Source organism: Cygnus olor, chromosome 1 (assembly GCF_009769625.2).
Source record: "Cygnus olor isolate bCygOlo1 chromosome 1, bCygOlo1.pri.v2, whole genome shotgun sequence".
Classification (NCBI taxonomy): domain Eukaryota; kingdom Metazoa; phylum Chordata; class Aves; order Anseriformes; family Anatidae; genus Cygnus; species Cygnus olor.
Window position 1 is genome coordinate 46575762 of NC_049169.1, and position 10298 is coordinate 46586059.

Consider the following 10298-nt stretch of genomic DNA (forward strand, 5'->3'; position numbering starts at 1 on the left):
GTTTGTCTCAAATATCCTAGTTTTGTGTTGTTTTGCTGATTAGAAGTAATGCAATGTGTTTTATGATATCATTTGTTACTGTACCACAAGGTTCCAATAAACACTTTAATAAACATCATAACCCAAGAACTCATCATCCCTGGTAATATCTCCATAAAATTTATTGCAACATCATTCTGCCAAGGCTCTTGACTGAAGAATTTAACTTAAAGGGTTATTTTTGATTTTTGGGTGTGAGGAACACATTTGTGAAACAATTGCCATGCAGCTGGCTAATCACATCAGCTGCACACACCCATAGCAGCAGACATTCAGACATTTTTTGAGACATTTTGCACCTCCTGACCCCCACAGTGGCCTAGTGAGGAAAGGGATGAAAAGTGAAGCAGTTACAAAGCTGATCCTGAGCTCCAGCTCAAGCCATTGGCTCTACCTTGACACTGCCCTGCTGGGTCCAACTGCTTGTACTGGGGTTGGTGAGTGACTCTTTCTAGTCCCTGGAAGCTGAATTCCAGTCAAGGTTGCCTGACTATTGCTTTAAATGTATCTCTGACTTGCCTGATCTTTATGGTTAAAACACTGATGAGAAAATGCTTGAACTGACATCACCCCACAAAGCCAATTCTGTTCTTTCTTTCTAGTTCATAGTTTCAGCTAGTAGTTTTGCATATTGAATTCATATTGAAACAGTGAGATTATTTGCTTACATATTGTAACAATACATAATGCTATCAAACTATTAAAATAAGCTCTAGTACAAAGACGTTCAGCAGAGATAGACTCCAGGGATAAAGGAGCAGAACAGCTGGGGTAGAGAAGCAGCTACAGAAAGACAGGGAACTCATAGAGGTAGCTTCTTAGATGAATCAAATGATAATGTATGCTAAATAGAGGTAAAGGAAATTTTAAGACAGTCATCAAAGTCTAAAACAGCTGGAGCAATCAACTTAAAAATAGAGAATACGTGAATACAGCACTTGAGGAAAGAGATGAGGGGTGAGATCTCTTTTTGTGCTCTGGTCCCTATGAACTGTTGGAGTGGTTCCCTCAGGAGGCTAGCAGGATCAGAAAAGTTGCCATCCTGCTTCCCTCCCTGGTCATTTCCATCCCCTGGGAAGCCCACACATGGTGGCCCAGGGGAGCAGTGGGATGCAGCATACCTTGTGCTCCCCTCTGCCATGGGGACCAAGACTGGGTCTACCCATGGCTCTGGGTTTGGTGGGAACCAACAACATCAGCGGAACAACTCATAAGAAGGGGCATGAAAGAAATTAACAATGAACAAGGAAGAAAAAATGGGTCTGCTACTGCTTGGAGCCTCCTCTTTTTTAAACTTTTATTTTTATTCAATTGTAGTTGCAGCATGGAAAAATAAAACACGAGGAAGAAATCTGATACTCACAAAGATAGTTCAGCTTAACGGTAGCAATGATCTGTCACATTCCCAATATTAATTGGCCATGTTTGTCTCCTCAGTTGAAAAGAGACTTTATCAGGAATGTGATTTATATAAAAGATAGCTGGTTTTATAACTCTTTATACAAAACATGCAATCTTGGCATAAATCAGCATTAAAGCATTTAAACAATAAGTTGTTAACTCATAAAACAATAAGTCAGCTTCCAACACAAGGCAAAATCCGTCACTGTCAGGTTCTGCTCACTTGGTAGGAGTCTCTAGGCAAATTCTCTCACATCTGTGCCTTAAAAATAGATTTATCTTAATGCGTGGGGGATTTAGCTCAGATTCCGATTGCAAAGAGGTCCATTTCCAGGCCATTTTTATAGCAAAGTCATAGATGCACACAGGTGTGGGGCTTTTTTATTTGTTTATTGGCTTGCCTTTTTTGTTTTTAAAGGAAATGTCACTGTTTTATTTTTCATGGGTATTGCACCACAGAGACCAAAAGTATATGGGCTTCACCACTGTGCCTTCATTTGTAAGTTCTCCTATGGCTCAGTATATGACTGTTCTTTACTACATTGGCTTATGCAGCTTTTTCCTTTTCAATTTTCTTAGTATTAGTTCCTACTGTACAGCTCAAGACTAAAAATAAAGGATAAAATGACAATAAAGGCTCCCAGGGAAAAACAAAAGGGAGGAAACATGAAAAGGACTTGAGAAGAAAAGGGTACAAAAGCACAAAGTACAAAGGAGCCTAGAGTTGAAAAGATTATAGAATTATGGAAAAAAAAAGTGCTAATGTAATCTTAAAAAAAAAGGAGAGAGAAATAATTCAAATGAAAAGCTATCAAAAGGAAGATAAAAAGGAGGAACATTTAAGAAAAAGCGGAGATATTTTTAGACAGCCTGCTTAACCTAAGGGGACAGCCTTCAGGAAAGCCAGATGTAGTAAACTGAAATTATTATCCTAATAAAATGTGTAACAGAACACAGAGCACCACAACAACACTTTTAATGGCAAACACAAAACCACGTTCTCCCTCTCCTTTCATAATGCCTTTATTTTGAATAGATCATGAGCACAACTTTCACACCAGATGCTGGCATTCCCAGCTTGTTAATTCTCTGGGGAAATAATGCCTGCACGGTTTGTCTTTATTTTCCTATGATAAACACTGAAAACATAGGATTTCACACTTATAAAATGGTCATATTATTTTGGGACCTGCCATCATGGGATGGGAAACTGCTAAGGACCAGCAAGACCCATTGGATAAGCCAAAGACTCCAAACTTGGCAGTTTTGGCCAAAATGAACCACAGAGGCAGCTCTGGAAGGCAGGTGACAAACAGCGAGGGGTGGGACCTCTTAGCAGGAGGGGACCCCCATTGCTCTGCCTGCTGGTACCCCGGCGGGTGAAAGGGTGAAGACATTTTGGCAGGCAGGCTTGGGGCTGGTGGGGAGCAGTCCCTAAGTCCTTTGCACATGGGGAGAGAGATGGAGATGCGGCCTTTCAGGGTGTGAGCAGGGTCCCCAGCCCTGCCCGACCGCTGCCCCTTCCACTCGTCCCACCTGGCAGCTTTAATTATTTACGTGGTGCTCTTAAACAGGGTTAAAATTGAATGGCCACTCTGAGGGCAGGAAGAGAGAGTCAGTTCAGCCTGCTAAAATGCAGTCATTAATTTTCTGCATAATCTCTCATTATAGTGCTATATTTAGAGCAAAGAAGTCTTTTTTTTTTTTCTTTTTTTTTCCCTCATTCCAAGCTCTTATTTACAGCAACATATCTACCTTTCCCAAAATATCACATTTTCACTGGATATTATTACGTTTCTCCTCATTTCAGAAATAACCTGTTCTGAAATATCTAAAAAAAAAAGTGTTAAACTTGTGTTTAAATGATATCAGTAAAAAAGATGAGTGAGGATTCTCATTAGTAAACATCTTATAGAATCATAGAATATCTGAGTTGGAAGGGACCCACAAGGATCATTGAGTCCAACTCCCGGGTCCCCAAAAGACCGCCCCCCAAAAAAAAACAAATTCAGATTATGTGTCTGGGAGTATTGTCCAAATGCTTATTGAACTCCAGCAGGCTCAGTGACAGTCTTCATTTCCCATTTAATATCAGTGGTGCCAAGGTATTTCTCAGTTGAAAAGGCAGTTAGATAAATAAACAAAAGAAACATCCATCAAGGACTACTAAATACAAAGGTGCAAATTCAGTCTTTGTCTTACAAAGCTACTAAGCTAAGTCTCTGGGACTACTGTAAACTGAAATAACTCTTAGTTCTTACCTTGCTTTTATTCTTGTGTTTGACCAGATGGAGCTGGTCTAGATATACCACTGGAGGTGGCTTGGCTATTTTTATGTTATAAAACCAGATCTCAAAAACCAAAAATACCTTTTAAATGTATTTTTCATGTGGATTTCTTTGGCATGGATTGCACCAGAAACCAGGAGCCAGATTCTCACCACTACACACACTGTAAGGGGAGTGCCTATGGAGTCCACGATACTCAGCAACACACGGCATTGTCTAGGTTGGAGAAAATTGGGCAATGGAGCCATGGAGATACACCTTTTTAGGTTTTCACACATGCAGGGAAAAGCCTTGCCAAATGAGTTAGAAATATTCAGAAGTGGTGAGTGCAGTTCCCACACAGGGTGAGTGGTTTGTGATGTTCATGACAACTTTTTCATTACGGGTCACACATCACTAAATCCTTTCGATAGCTGACCTAATCATTGCTGGGATAGGGATAAAGGAGGGGAAGCAAGGTTGAAATCAGAGGAGCCTGGACAGCAGGAAAATTAAAGGTAAAAAATAGACCACTGCCAAGATGTATTTGACATTTCTGACATGCAAACCCCTGGCAGTTCAGCACCTGTCTGCACAGCCAGGAGTAGGTACAAAACTTCATTTCTGCCCATAGTCTGATGTAGAAGGTGGGCTGTCTCTCTGCCATACCCAAGCTAGAGAATGAATATTCTGAATATTGGAAGAGAAGAATGTTATGAGGAGTAGTCAGCATGGATTCACCAAGGGGAAGTCATGCTCGACCAACCTCATTGCCTTCTATGATGGCATCACCAGCTGGGTAGATGAGAGGAGAGCAGTGGATGTCATCTGCCTTGACTTTAGCAAGGCTTTCGATACTGTCTCCCATGACATCCTGACAGCAAAGCTGAGAAAGTGTGGGATAGAGGAGTGGACAGTAAGGTGGGTTGAGAACTGGCTGACTGGCCGAGCTCAGAGGGTGGTGATCGGCGGCGCAGAGTCCGGCTGGAGACCTGTGACTAGCAGCGTTCCCCAGGGGTCGGTGCTGGCTCTGGTCTTGTTCAACATCTTCATCGACGACCTTGATGAGGGAATAGTGTCTGCCCTCAGCAAATACACCGATGACACAAAGCTGGGAGGAGTGGCTGACACACCAGAAGGCTGTGCTGCCATTCAGCGGGGCCTGGACTGGCTGGAGAGATGGGCAGGAAGAAACCAAATGAGGTTTAACAAGAGCAAGTGTAGAGTCCTGCACCTGGGAAGGAACAACCACACATATCAGTACAGGCTGGGGGACGACCTGCTGGAGAGGAGCTCTGAGGGGAAGGACCTGGGCATCCTGGTGGATGACAGGTTGGCCATAAGCCAGCAGTGTGCCCTTGTGGCCAAGAGAGCCAATGGGATCCTGGCGTGCATTAAAAGGAGCGTGGCCAGCAGGTCAAGGGAGGTGATTCCCCCCCCTCTACTCTGCCCTGGTCAGGCCTCACCTGGAGTTCTGTGTCCAGTTCTGGCCTCCTCGGTACAAAAGACAGGGATCTCCTGGAAAGAGTCCAGTGGAGGGCCACAAAGATGATAAGGGGCCTGAAGCATCTTCCCTATGAAGAAAGGCTGAGAGACCTGGGTCTGTTCAGCCTGGAGAAGAGAAGACTGAGAGGGGATCTCATCGATGTGTATAAATACCTGAGGTGTGGGAGACAGAGGGATTTGGTCAACCTCTTTTCAGTGGTTTGTGGGGATAGGACAAGGGGTAACGACCACAAGATAGAGCACAGGAAGTTCCTCACCAACATGCGAAATAACACAGTGAGGGTGATGGAGCACTGGAACAAGCTGCCCAGGGAGGTTGTGGAGTCTCCTTCTCTGGAGATATTCAAGGCCCGTCTGAACGCCTACCTGGGCAGCCTGCTCTAAGGAACCTGCTTTGGCAGGGGGGTTGGACCCGATGATCTTTCGAGGTCCCTTCCAACCCCTTCAATTCTGTGATTCTGTGATTCTGTGAATATCCTGAGAATGCCATTGCTCTCCTCTAGGTATGGCCCCAAATGTCTGACCCTGCCTTGTCCCTTCTCATTGCTCCTAATGAAGAAAACTATACTTGTACCAGCATTCAGTAAGTCCAGAGGGATCTCCCATTAGTAGGAATTCCTTCATCTGTAGATGGTTTTTATTTTTATTTTTATTTTTCACAATTTTATATTCATACCATGTATGTTGAGGAAATACAAGTGATAAGGAAATGAGGCTAGAATAGGTGGAGTACTAATCAATCTTCCACTGGCAGAACAGCCCTCATAACCATTTCATTTGTTTACAGATCTTCCCTGGTTTATCACATTTAGGCTCAGCTTACCAGGACGAAAGCAGTCTGTCATGTGTGGTGCCACGTGACCAAGATGCGCAGTCAATCTGGAACAGTAATGAAGACAAATCACACAACCACATTCTGCGTAGCCCATGAATTGAGGTATATTTGAATAACATCGCTTACCAAATCCACTTGAGAAAATCAAGGGTGGTTTGTGAAATTCCCAGGAATAGAGAAATAGTCTGCTGGAAGAACTCATTGCTGATCACAGAAAGATCTTGGTAAACTATTCTGCAGTAAATGGATCAAATGGGATGGAGCAGACAATTTCTCTGAGAAGGAGATGCCTTTTAGGAGCAGAGCAATAAAATATTACAGAATGGACGCAATGAGAAGATGTAGGCTGGTCTACCAGCTCAGACCCACAAGCCAGGGACTACACCTGTGCATGTGAACCTATTAATGCAGGACTGTGGCTCCCTCAGTTAAAAAACAGTCCCGTCTAATGGTATTAGTACAATGAATCTGTGGAAATGAAAATATATGAAGCATTTCCCAAATGGTCATGCATATGGCTCTTCTTGACTTCAAAGCCGAGTGCATTACTATGACCTGTCTTTCCCACACACACACTCCCTTTTCCCAAGGGAAGCAACTCATGTCTCCAGTACTTTTGCACCTTCCTTTGAACACATCTTAATGTTAACTCCATTCTTCTTTAACAACATATTCTACTTTGTATAAGTCTGAAAGCAAACTCCCACGTGAAGGATAGTGTCAATATTCCCCTCCACAACCTCCTTATCTTTAAACAGTAAAATTGTTGACACATGGCTCAGAATATGAATATTTGATCAAAATGAACCTTCAGTGATTCCAGAAATTTCACATCCCGAAGCGTCTTTTTTGGCAGATGGCCAGTAATCATCTACATTTTTTTCTGTTTGGATCCACCTTGTTTCAGGTTTAATGCCCTTAGAACAGAACAACCATTATGGAAATTAGTTAGCAGCTGCTGTACATCAATGTTTAGAAAATTAATATTACCCACATTACACAGCACAGAAGCTGAATTTTAATGAAGCACTGAAACTATAAGCAAATTGACCTTTAACCTCATCAGAGAAATAGTCAAACACAACTTTGTCTGAGAAAACTTATAATTTCCACCAGAATTCTCTGGACGCGATAACAGAAATATTGTATTTTCATTGTAATAAAAGGAATTAAATGCTTCAGCAGATTACAGATGACAAAGGAAACTAAACTATTACGTGTACTTACTGCTAAGCTTTAGAAATATTTTCTCTTAGTCATATGACAGTGGAAATTATCATGCTTTGTAATAATAGACCTAACACATGAAGGGAAGTGATGAGATATATGCTGAGAAGAAAACTGATCTAAGCAGTCAGCTGAGGTTTCTCCTGGTTTAGGAACTGTTACCAGCCCGTACAGAGAAGACAGTCCCTTGCTGGCTTTTTGTCTGCTGGCTTCTCTGTCTTGCTGTTCTTCATCGCTGTTCTCTTTTCCTTTTTATTGAACTATCTGAAACGTTCAATTCTGACCTCTTTAATTTGAATAATGTATTTTCCTTTATACTCTAATACAGTTATAACTGTATCAGAAAAAACAGAAGGGATAAATTTATTATCATCAAGTAATGTATCATGGACATTTTAATTTCAGCTAGAAGCATTTGGTTAATGTAGTTTTCTCTCCCTTTTTTTAGAAAATAATTGCAAAACCCACTTAGGAAAACTTGCAGGGTGTCATTCTTCACAGACTTTCTAAAACAATTTTGTAGCCTTATTAAAACACCCTCCTAGTGTGTGTTTCTGTGTATGTGTTTGTGCAGGGTTGAGCTTTTTGTAAACATGCGTCAAGACTGCCAGTATAAATTTACCTGGAGGGTACATTCATTCTATAAATGGCAGCCAGTACAAGAAAGTCCTCCAATGGAAATTATGCACAGTTTCTAGCAGAACTGTTTACTGATGTTCAAAGTTAGACGAACAGGTCTGAATGCTGTAGTGGCTACATTTAGTTTTTATTCACATTTAGTTGGCAGTAGTTCTAAAACTCTCAAAAGTTAATATATGTAAAAAAAAAAAAAAAGTAAACAGTAGGATATTACAAGATTCAGATACTGTAAAATAAACGGACTCACCTGGCTGTGGAATGAATCCAGCTCCATGAAAAAGGATTAAAATTAACAGGACTTTAGAGGAAGGAGAAATTCAGCTTCTCATTTCCTTCAGACACAATGCTGATTAGAAGACTGCAACAGAACAGAATGGGCTATAAAATTACTTAAAGGTCATCACATGTTGTAATAAACTGTAACCTAATTTATTTTTTTAATGCTGACATGAATCTGCTGAAACTAGAAAAGCAGGTAACTTTTTCAATTAATGTCAAAATCTCCCATTTTATTTTATAGGTTGTTTTACCCATTCTAAGTTAAAATGATGCTTTATTATGGCATCATTTTATGAGCCCAAAGAGACATTTTGACATTTACCATAATCTCCTAGAAAGCCAAAAGTGAAATGGTTCCAAAAGATGTACTGAATAAAACACCCTGAAACAAAATGTAAAAAACATTACTTTATAAATAAGAGTGGTGATTAAAGTATTGTTTTTTTCCCACTTCAAATGCAGGGGCTGTATTTCCCCCCACCTTCTTAATACTCTCTGACACCGTCTTTGAAATAAAAGGCAAGCATCTTGCAAGAGAGACCTTTTAAAAGCAAGAAAAATCCTTCCCCAGCCTTCATTTTTGTCTCGTTATTTTACCTGCAACCATTTGATGACAGTTCAGTGTAGGGGTATTATGGATTTAAACCACAATTTATGGACAGCCTCTGTTCCTTCCTGGGGCACTGCAGGTGAAGAGATGAGACAGAAAGTCTTGAACAGTCTCAGTTGGGGAGCTGGTTCCTCCCAGCCCTCTCCGAAGTCAGGCTTGAGCAGCCCTGGTTTCCTCACCTCATCTTCTGAAGGGCATTCCCTATTTCCCTGTCCTGTGAGAGAAATGAAGGGTGGAGGTAGCTCTGTGAGGACACTTTCTGCTGCAGGCAGAGTTTGGAGGAGCAGATGAAGGGCAGCAGTGACCTGGTGAGGCCAAGCACCCTGTGCTCAGCCCAGTGGGGCATCACCATCCGTGGAGCTTCATTGCCTCACCAGGGAGGAAAGGGGAGGTTGTGCTTCATTAACTATTGATTGCTAAATGCTGACATGGTGTCAAGGTTTCTCCATTTTATCAGCAGCTACTTCCAAGGACCTGTTAGCAGTTCAGAGTTGCCTAAGAGCAAACTTGACTCTTGGCTGCCAGTGGAGACGATGCATGTTAAGACACAAGATGTTTGTGTGGAAGCAGCCGTGCATAAAGGCATGGGGAAAGGTGTAAGGAAAGGCCTGGGCCTGCCCTGCCTGGGTGGCCACAGAAGTCAGGGTCTGTTTTCTGCACAGTAGTCCAGCTTTCCTTGCTGTGGAGTGGGAAGTCCCAGCAGAGGTGCAGGTGGTGACCCCCAGGGCTAGAACCGGGTTAGTTCTGGTTTTGTTTTGGAGCCCAACAGTGCTAAGTTCTTGCACAGGAAAGGAGCAGGCCAAGTGAATACCATCATACCTTGGTTCGAGGCTTGAACTCAAGTCAGTCAGGCAGAGAAAAAAGTCTCAACCACTCTCTAGCACCACAGGATGGATGTTTGGCCACTGAGCAGGCAGCAGGATGGGATGGACCACCATCATCTCCCCATGCTGGATGTGTTTCCTTTGGGGTTTGGCGTGGTGAGAGCACCTGGTCCCTGCATGGTATGGCGCCCAGGTGGCAGGCTGGTGCAGAGCAGTTTGTCAACCTGTCAGCAGCAATTTTCTCATGGGATTTAGATACTGCCAAACAATAGAGAGCATGGCAAAACCTTCAGTCTGGACAAAGAAACATTCAGCTGCAGTGAATTACCTGTGGCTTCCCTATAAACCTCAGGTATTTTCTGCTCTGGTGGTGCTTACCGGAAAGCCATGAAAATATTTCTGGAAGAAGAGAATCAAAAAAAAAAAAAGAGAGAGAGAGATAGAACAGGGTAAAAATGATGAAGGTGTGGGCTTTGCAAAGCAAAGATGAATGCTAGAAGATAGGGCATATATAATTTCAGGTATAGGGCCGGAATCCCCATTGATCTAATGAGTCTCACAAGTTGCTTCTCTCTGTGTGTTAAATCACCAGGTCCCTTCCCTGGTACACCTTGTAATATACTGCCAGCTGGTTTTCATCCTGAATGATACATTTGCAAATTCTCCAGTAG

At 42.3% G+C, this 10298-nt stretch overlaps 1 long non-coding RNA gene across 1 annotated transcript; it reads right to left on the reverse strand.

The window, feature by feature from the left end:
• Positions 1-5907: 5907 nt before the first annotated feature.
• Positions 5908-10021, reverse strand: LOC121069963. The gene is made up of 3 exons (XR_005819785.1): positions 9956-10021; positions 8162-8272; positions 5908-6092 (listed from the first exon to the last, which is right to left on the reverse strand). It is a non-coding gene; the product is annotated as an uncharacterized LOC121069963 (long non-coding RNA).
• Positions 10022-10298: the final 277 nt, after the last annotated feature.